A 10,826-nucleotide genomic window follows, 5' to 3' on the forward strand; every position below is an offset into this window, starting at 1 on the left:
AATGCCAGAACCCAATAGGTACATGAAATGAGATATGTGGTTAATCAGGCTAGTAATGGGTGTATATATATGCATATAAGGGAAAACCAATGAAAAAAAAAAAAAAAAAATTAATAAAAAACTCCAACTGCACATGTATATGATGTGCATGCATATGAATGCATGTGTATATGTACTCAGCAAGGGCATATACTAATCCTTACTGCCAATGATGTAGTACAGGGGTCTCCAAACTTTTTACTTCGAGGGCCACATTCTATATTTTACACATATTCGCGGGCCGGAAACATAATTTATAAATAAATCCACAGAAGAAGAATAGAATAGAATTTGACTTACTGCTGACAGCAGGATTGGATGGTGCTCCTATATTCTTTGCTGGCACCTAAACGCTGGAGCATCATGCAGCGGGGCTAAACTTCCAGCGTGCATGAGGCTTTACATCCGTGTCACCATCATCTGTGTCCCCATCAGTCTTCCCATTCATCTGTGTCCCCATTTATCTGTGTCCCCATCATCTGTGTCCCCATCAGTCTCCCCATCCATCAGTCTCCCCATCCATCAGTCTCCCCATCCATCTGTGTCCCCATCCATCTGTGTCCCCATCCACCTGTGTCCCCATCAGTCTCCCCATTCATCTGTGTCCCCATCAGTGTCCCCATCCATCTGTGTCCCCATTCATCTGTGTCCCCATCAGTGTCCCCATCCATCTGTGTCCCCATCCACCTGTGTCCCCATCATCTGTGTCCCCATCATCTGTGTCCCCATCAGTCTCCCCATCCATCTGTGTCACCATCATCTGTGTCCCCATCTGTGTCCCCATCCATCTGTGTCCCCATCCACCTGTGTCCCCATCATCTGTGTCACCATCATCTGTGTCCCCATCAGTCTCCCCATCCATCTGTGTCACCATCATCTGTGTCCCCATCAGTCTCCCCATTCATCTGTGTCCCCATCAGTGTCCCCATTCATCTGTGTCCCCATCAGTGTCCCCATCCACCTGTGTCCCAATCCACCTGTGTCCCCATCATCTGTGTCCCCATCATCTGTGTCCCCATCAGTCTCCCCATCCATCTGTGTCACCATCATCTGTGTCCCCATCAGTCTCCCCATTCATCTGTGTCCCTATCAGTCTCCCCATTCATCTGTGTCCCTATCAGTCTCCCCATACATCTGTGTCACCATCATCTGTGTCCCCATCAGTCTTCCTATTCATCTGTGTCCCCATTCATCTGTGTCCCCATCAGTCTTCCCATTCATCTGTGTCCCCATTCATCTGTGTCCCCATCAGTCTCCCCATCCATCTGTCTCCCCATCCATCTGTGTCCCCATCAGTCTCCCCATTCATCTGTGTCCCCATCAGTCTCCCCATCCATCTGTGTCCCCATCCATCTGTGTCCCCATTCATCTGTGTCCCCATCAGTTTCCCCATCCACCTGCGTCCCCATTCATCTGTGTCCCCATTCATCTGTGTCCCCATCATCTGTGTCCCCATTCATCTGTGTCCCCATTCATCTGTGACCCCATTTATCTGTGTCCCCATCCATCTGTGTCCCCATCCATCTGTGTCCCCATTCATCTGTGTCCCCATTCATCTGTGTCCCCATCCATCTGTGTCCCCATCAGTCTTCCCATTCATCTGTGTCCCCATTCATCTGTGTCCCCATCAGTCTCCGCATTCATCTGTGTCCCCATCAGTCTCCCCATTCATCTGTGTCCCCATCAGTCTCCCCATTCATCTGTGTCCCCATCAGTCTTCCCATTCATCTGTGTCCCCATTCATCTGTGTCCCCATCAGTCTCCGCATTCATCTGTGTCCCCATCAGTCTCCCCATTCATCTGTGTCCCCATCAGTCTCCGCATTCATCTGTGTCCCCATCAGTCTCCCCATTCATCTGTGTCCCCATCAGTCTCCCCATTCATCTGTGTCCCCATCAGTCTCCCCATTCATCTGTGTCCCCATCAGTCTCCCCATTCATCTGTGTCCCCATCACTCATTAGGCTATCCCCACAAATTGGTGTCCCCATTAGAGCCCCCCCCATCATTTATCCGAGTCTCCCTGCACATTTGTGTCCCCATCACAGCCCACCCCCGCCTGCATATTTGTGTCACCATTAGAGCCATCAGCCCCCCTCCTCACATGTTTGTGTCCCCATAAGAGCCACCAGCACCCCCACATTTGTGTCCCCATCAAACCCCACAGATATTTGTGTCCCCATCAAAATCATCAGCCCCCCACATTTGTGTCCCCATCAGACCCCACAGATATTCATCACCCCCCCCCCCCCATATATATATATTTATGTCCCATCAGTCATCAGCCCCCCCCCCCACATTTATGTCCCCATCAGTCATCAGCCCCCCCCCCCACATGTATGTCCCCATCAGAGTCATAAGCGCCCCAAAATGTGTGTCCCTATCAGTCTACAACCCCCCCCTCCACGTGTGTCCCCAGCAGAGTCATCAGCCCCCCAAAATTTGTGTCCAAATCGGTCTGAAGACCCCCTCCACGTGTGTCCCCATCAGAGTCATCAGCCCCCAGATGTTTGTGCCCCCATCAGCGCCATTCAACCCACCCCCACTCAAGTGTATCAGCCCCCCTCCTTGCATGTGTCCAGCGCGTCTCCACTCTCCATCACTGGCTGTGCACTGCAGACCTGCTGCATCTCCCGACTCCCGCCCCGCTGGTATTGCACACTCGTTACTGGTTAACAGCGAGGCGGGAGGCGGGAGCAGGGAGGCGGCAACGGGTCTGCCCTAAACACCTTATTGGCTGCTGGGATGCCGTGGTCCCAGCAGCCAACACACACAGTGAGATGCCGGGAGGGATTGCGGGACCTGCGCTGCATATTGCCTGGGGCGAATATGCAGCGCAGATTCCACAACTAACAGGTGGACTAAGGAGTCACGCTGCGGGCCGGAAGAAATGGCCTGGCGGGCCGGATGTGGCCCGCGGGCCGTAGTTTGGAGACCCCTGATGTAGTATATCTGATATTAAGGCGCTTGACCCCACTGGTACTAAAACAAGTGTGAAAGGGCCATGTAAAAGGAGGTTACATATGGGAATCGCGTCTAAGCAAAATCACAAAGCATGAAGGGTTGGAACGGGGTACAAGAGCTGTATATAATGTGCATGGAGGGCTAAATAGCCACACACATGAGTACCCACATGCAGATTAGTAAATACCGCATGTGGACAGCCATTTTAGTACTAGTCATAAACCGTTACCAAAACCCAATAGGTGCATGAAATGAGATCTGCAGTTAGTCAGGCTGGTAATGGATGTGTATATATATATATATGCACATAAGGGAAAACCAATTGAATTTTTTTTTTAAAAACTTCAACTGCACATGTATATGATGTGCATGCATGTGTATATGTACTTGGCTGAGGCATATACTAGTCCTTACTGCCAATGATATAATATCTCTGATGTTCAGGCGCTTAAACCCATTAGTACTGAAACAGGTATGATAGGACCCTTTGTTGAAAGGGCCCTGTAAAAAGAGGTTATGTGTGGGAATCGCGTCTAAGCAAAATCTCATGCATATGAATGCATGTGTATATATACTCAGCTAGGGCATATACTAGTCCTTACTGCCAATGATGTAGTATATCAATATTAAGGCGCTTGACCCCACTGATACTAAAACAAGTGTGAAAGGACCCTGTGTGAAAGGGCCATGTAAAAGGAAGTTACATATGGGAATCGCGTCTAAGCAAAATCACAAAGCATGAAGGGTTGGAACGGGGTACAAGAGCTGTATATAATGTGTATGGAGGGCTAAATAGCCACACACATGAGTACCCACATGCAGATTAGTAAATACCGCATGTGGACAGCCATTTTAGTACTAGTCATAAACCATTACCAAAACCCAATAGGTGCATGAAATGGGATCTGCAGTCAGTCAGGCTGGTAATGGATGTATATATGCACATAAGGGAAAACCAATTGAAAAAAATGTAAAAAACTCCAACTGCACATGTATATGATGTGCATACATGTGAATGCATGTGTATATGTATTTAGCTAGGGCATATACTAGTCCTTACTGCCAATGATGTAATATCTCTGATGTTAAGGCGCTTAAACCCATTGGTACTGAAACAGGTGTGAAAGGACCCTGTGTGAAAGGGCCCTGTAAAAAGAGGTTATGTGTGGGAATCGCGTCTAAGCAAAATCTCATGCATAAGAGGGGCAATTAAGGAAAGGGATAATGAATATACGTATAAAAATGTCAATTGACAAAAAATTATATACAAAGGAACATATGCACATAAATTCAATGCCTAGTATCCATAGAATCGAATGTGCAATGTTCCCATTGTAAGATACGAATGCCTGCGCTCCCATCGTTTTTTTTATGCAAATGAGGGAGATACGCCGATTCACGAATGTACTTGCTCCCGGCGCATAATGTACGCGGTTTGCGTAAGTCATACATTCGGCGTAAAGTTATTCCCATATATGAGGCGCAACTCATGCTAAGGTATGGACCAGGGAACACAGCCGTTGTATTTTATGTTGTTTACATAGTAAGTGAATAGGGCTGGGCATAAGTTACGTCACGTCGTAGGCAGTGATCAGTCGTATCTTAGGGAGTAGTTCCGACGTGATTCTGCGCATGCGCACTGGAATGCGTCCACGGGACGGTGCATGCGCAGTTCGTTTTAAGTACTTCTATAGCGCTTGGCCCATCATTTGCATGGGGTCACGCACAGGGCAGGACTTAGGGTGGTGGGGTCTCTGGGCTTGAGTGTTGAAGGGGCCCCCTGGAGCCGATAATTGGGGGGATCGAAGATGTTGAGCGAGGGGGGGGGGGTCATAGTTGTTGAGCGGGGGGGCCTCTCACCTGTGCACGGAATGTGTCAGCTCTCTTCCCTTCAGCAGACATCCACACACCGCTCCGGTTCCTCCTGGGGGGGGGGTTTGCTGTTGTTGAGTGGGGGGGAGTGCCTCTCACCTGTGCCGACAGCCGGGGCCACAGACTGTGATTAGCCCGGCTGTCGGATTTCTTCCCTTCAGCAGCCACAGTCCTCCACACACCGCTCCGGTTCCTCCTGCTTCCGTGCTGCTGCCTCTTGCAGTGCGGGAGAATTAACCCTTTCGCGGGACTACGGGAAGAAGCTGTCTGTGCGGGAAAGCCCGCAGAATCCGTGCGTGTTGGGAGGTATGCGCAGGGCCGCCATCAGGAATTTTGGGGCCCCTTACACAGCTTAAGGCATGGGCCCCCTGGAGCAGAGAACCAGGGGGGGGGGGGGTGCTGCCGCCTGAAATTGAGAAGCGGGGGGGGGGCCTTTACAAAATAAAGAAGAAATAAAGAAAAAATATATATATATATATATATTTCCTTTATTTTTTTTTCTTTATTAAAAAAAAGGGGGTATCCATCCGGGGCCCTGGGGACCTCTGGGCCCTTTAATAAAAAGAAACCTCCTGGGCCCTTTAATAAAACAAATTAAATAAACATTTATAAAAAATACATTAAAAAAAGGGAGTTTGCCATCCGGGGCCCTGGGGACCTCTGGGCCTTTAAATAAAAAAATAATAAAAAAAATAAAAGGGGGGGGAGTTGCCACATGGGGCCCTGGGGACCTCTGAGCCCTTTAATAAAAAAAATATATATATATAAAAAAAATGTAAATTTATTTTTTATAAAAAAGGGGGGGCGGGTTGCCATCCGGGGGCCCTGGAGACCTCTGGGCCCTTTAATTATATATATATATATATATATATATATATATATATATATATATATATATATATATATATATATATATATATATATATATTATATAAAAAATAAATTAAAGAAAGGGGGTTGCCATCCTGGGGCCCCCTATTGGATGGGCCTGAGCCCAGTCAAGCCAAATGGTAAGTCCGGCCCTGGTCACGCCTCATTGGCATGGCTCACACCCACTTACACCTACGCTGGCTTATGCCGAGGAAACCCAGCATAGATTTGAGAGTGAGTGGGAGCACTGGCTTCCTGAATACTGTGCTTGCCTCTGTGCGCTGCTTCGGCGTAGCGTATATTCGATACGCTACGCCGGCATAAATATTCGCCAATGTATGTGAATCCGGGCCTTTGTGTTTTTTTTCAAAATTGTGGCTCTTCTTTTGTTTATAGCGCAAAAAATAAAAACCGCAGAGGTGATCAAATACCACCAAAGGAAAGCTCTATTTGTGGGAAAAAAACGGACGTCAATTTTGTTTGGGTTCAACGTCGCAATTGTCAGTTAAAGCGACGCAGTGCAGAATCGCAAGAAATGGCCTGGTCATTGAGCAGCTAAATTGTCCAGGGCTGAAGTGAATAAATGGGGATAATGGTTCTGGTGACAACAAGGAATTCTCTCACTTTAGTAGTTCTGAAGGCAAATTAAACATTTATTTTTTTGTGATAAAGTAGAGAGGGATTAGAATGTCAGGACTTGATTGCTGTCTGTGCCTCTATTGGGGAGATTCACCCTCTTTATTTATCCAGTTTACTGTTATTACCAAGCATGAAAAAAAAATCCTACACTTTGGGTTTTCATCAGAAAAGTAATAGACCTCGAGACTCTTCTTTCAAGGGATTTATTCTCATGCCCTGATTTGGCTATGGGACTGGAAGTGAAGGAAAATCTCCCTAAGGCTAGGTTCACACTGCTGCGAATTCAAAATCGCGGTAAAATCGCAATTTTACCGCCATTTCGCGGCTGCGGTTTTGCCGCGATTTAAGAGACATCTGTGCAGGGTTCAATGTAAATCGCAGCCCGAAATCGTAAAAAGTAGTACAGGAACTACTTTTTGAAATCGGTGCAGCGCCGCAGATGCGGCGTCGCACCGATTAGGACGGTTCCATCGCCGACAATTGCCGCCGATTTGAGATGCGATTTGACATGTGAAATCGCATCTCAAATCGTACCCAGTGTGAACCTGGGCTAATAGGGACACAGATGGCAAAAAACCCTGACAAGGTTATATATAACCCTCCCTTACACGTTCCAAATGAAAAAATAAAAAAGTTTTCCGGTATATTCTACTTTTAATACAATACAATGCTGTGCTCTGTTCTGCAAATAAATATTTATTTTTGTAAATTGTACACTGTTCTCCCCTTTCTGTCCAGCAGAAGGCAGAATGTACCCAGTGTTGGATGCACAGCCCGGCAAACTCACAAAACAAGCACTTTCGGCTTCGTTCCCCTCCCACACATCACATGCACTCGTTTTCACTCTTGCAGAACACTGAGCTCCAAGGGTCGGTTCACAGCACATTTTTGAAATCCAGATGCGTTTCTGCATGCAGTGTTCTGATGCATTTTTAATGCTTTCAGGCTAGGTTCACACTGCTGCGAATTCAAAATCGCGGTAAAATCGCAATTTTACCGCGATTTCACGGCTGCGGTTTTGCCGCGATTTCGGCCGCGATTTAAGAGACATCTGTGCAGGGTTTAATGTAAATCGCGGCCCAAAATCGCAAAAAGTAGTACAGGAACTACTTTTTGAAATCGGTGCAATTGCCGGCAAATGCCGCCGATTTGAGATGTGATTTGACATGTGAAATCGCATCTCAAATCATACCCAGTGTGAACCAGGGCTCAAGTGTATTTTTTTCATCGTCCTGTTTTTTTTCCCTCAAGGTTTCGTGGGTTTTGGTTGTTAAAGTGGAGGTTCACCCGAAAAGTTAATTTTTAACATTAGATTGAGGCTCATTTTGTGAAGGGGAATCGGGTAGTTTTTGAAAAATCGAAGCAGTACTTACTGTTTTAGAGAGCGATCTTCTCCGCTGCTTCCGGGTATGGGCTGCGGGACTGGGTGTTCCTATTTGATTGACAGGCTTCCGACAGTCGCATACATCGCGTCACGATTTTCCGAAAGTAGCCGAACGTCGGTGCGCAGGCGCCATATAGAGCCGCACCGACGTTCGGCTTCTTTCGGCTACTCGTGACGCGATAGATGCGACCGTCGGAAGCCTGTCGGAAGCCTGTCAATCAAATAGGAACGCCCAGTCCCGAAGACCATACCTGGAAGCGGCGGAGAAGATCTATCTCTAAAACGGTAAGTACTGCTTCGATTTTAAAAAAACACCCGATTCCCCTTGACAAAATGAGCATCAATCTAATGTTAAAGCAAAATGTAAACAAAATAGCCATGATAAAAAAAAACAGCACTGCCCGCGCCCAATCCATTCAAGGCCCTTCAGGTCTGGTATGGATTTTGAAGGGGATCCCATGCAAAAAAAATCCATACCAGGCCCTTATTCAAGCATGCAGCTCAGCAGGCCAGAAATGGGGGGGGTTAGTGAGCACCCACAGGGCATGGTATGGATTGGGGGGGGCGCTTCTTTTTTCATGAGCTCATACATTTTTTGTTTTACAAATACATTCAAAATACCGGATGAACCAATGACTCTCCTCAGACGGTGCTCTGAGGAAGGAGAGGGGGAGATCAGTAACTTTCATGGGCTGATTCGCTTGTTGGCTAAAATTTTGCCTGAGCTATTGTTCTCTGTTATTTACTGGCTTTTTTTTCTTTTAACAGATTACTAAAATTAATCCTAGAAAACATGAAAAAATAGCCTAATGCTCCACCTGCTGGCTGTATCTGAAAACACAAATTTTTTAAGTGCACCCAAAGGTAGTATGGCCCAGATTCTCAAAGGGCTTACGACGGCGCAACGCAATGTACGCCGTTGTAAGTATCTATGCGACTGATTCTTAGAATCAGTTACGCATAGATAACCATTAGATCCGACAGGCGTAAGGCTCCTACGCTGTCGGATCTTAAATGCATTTTTTTTTCGCCGCTAGGTGTCGCCTCCGTCGTTTTCCCCGTCGAATATGCAAATTAGCAAAATACGCGAATTCCCGAACGTACGCGCGGTCGACGCAGTGAAGTTACGACGTTTACGTTAGATTTGCGACGCGTAAAGTTGCCCCTGCTATATGAGGGGCAACCAATGTTAAGTATGGCCGTCGTTCCCGCGTCGAAATTAAAAAATTTACGTTGTTTGCGTAAGTCGTCCGTGAATGGGGCTGGACGCCATTTACGTTCACGTCGAAACCAATGACATCCTTGCAACGTAATTTAGCGCAATGCACGTTGGGAAATTTTAGGGACGACGCATGCGCATTACGTTCGGCGCGGGAATGCGCCTAATTTAAATGCTCCACGCCCCCTACCTGGCTCATTTGAATAAGGCGGGCTTGCGCCAGGGGATTTACGCTACGCCGCCGCAACTTTACAGGCAAGTTCTTTGTGAATAAAGCACTTGCCTGCAAAACTTGCGGCGGCGTATCGTAAATGACATGCGTTACGCCGCCGCAGTTTTACGCCCATCTACGAGAATCTGGGCCTATGTGTCTATTTAAAGTGGAACCAATGAAGCTGCCATTTTAGCTTCTGTTTGATCTGCAGTTGCCATGGTGCTGCATGTGTGATTAGTTATTACACCAGCTATTTGATGGCTTGACAGCGAGGGGAGGGGTCATTGAGGGAAAAATCAACTGTGACAACTATCATACATGGCATGCCTTGGATTTTTTGAGAAACAGGGATTGTAAAGGTTCATCTTTTATTTTCGAAATAGGTTTAACTACTTGATGACCAGCCGCCGTATAACAGGTCGGCTCCTCTGCGCGAGATCACGTAGATCTACGTCATCTCGCGAATCAGCCAATAGGGGTGCGTGAGCGCCCCCGGCGAGAACCGGAAGCTGTGTGTGTAAACACACAGCTCCTGGTCCTGTCGGGGGGGAGAAATTACTGTTCTGTTCATATCTGTTCATACAATGTATGAACAGCGATCAGTCATTTCCCCTAGTGAGTCCGCCCCCCCCCTTCAGTTAGAACACACCCAGGGAACATAATTAACCCCGTCCTCGCCCCCTAGTGTTAACCCCTTCCCTGCCAGTGGCATTTTTATAGTAATCAATGCATTTTTATAGCACTGATCGCTATAAAAATGCCAATGGTCCAAAAAATGTGTCAAAAGTGTCCGAAGTGTCCGCCATAAGGTCGCAGTACCGATAAAAATCGCTGATCGCCGCCATTACTAGTAAAAAAAAAATATTAATAAAAATGCCATAAAACTATGCCCTATTTTTGCGCAAACCAATCAATAAACGCTTATTGATATTTTTTTTTTAGGAAAAATATGTAGAAGAATACGTATCGGCCTAAACTGAGGAAAAAAATATATTTGTTCATATATTTTTGGGGATATTTATTATAGCAAAAAGTAAAAAATATAATTTTTTTTTCAAAATTGTCGCTCTATTTTTGTTTATAGCGCAAAAAATAAAAACCGCAGAGGTGATCAAATACCACCAAAAGAAAGCTCTATTTGCGTGAAAAAAAAAGGACACCAATTTTGTTTGAGAGCCACGTCGCACGACCCGGTCTGAAGCTCCGGGACCGCGAGACCCACGGACCCGATCGCCGCTGAGGTCCCGCGATCGGTCCCCGGAACTGAAGAACGGGGAGAGCCGCGTGTAAACATGGCTTCCCTGTGCTTCACTGTGGCGGCTGCATCGATCGTGTCATCCCCTTTATAGGGAGACACAATCGATGACGTCACTCCTACAGCCACACCCCCCTACAGTTGTAAACACACACTAGGTGAAACATAACCCCTTCAGCGCCCCCTGTTGTTAACTCCCAAACTGCAACTGCCATTTCCACAATAAAGAATGCGTTTTAAATGCATTTTTTGCTGTGAAAATGACAATGGTCCCAAAAATTTGTCAAAATTGTGCGAAGTGTCCGCCATAATGTTGCAGTCACGAAAAAAATCGCTGATAACCGCCATTAGTAGTAAAAAAAAAAAAAAATA

This window comes from Rana temporaria, chromosome 13, assembly GCF_905171775.1.
Source record: "Rana temporaria chromosome 13, aRanTem1.1, whole genome shotgun sequence".
NCBI lineage: Eukaryota > Metazoa > Chordata > Amphibia > Anura > Ranidae > Rana > Rana temporaria.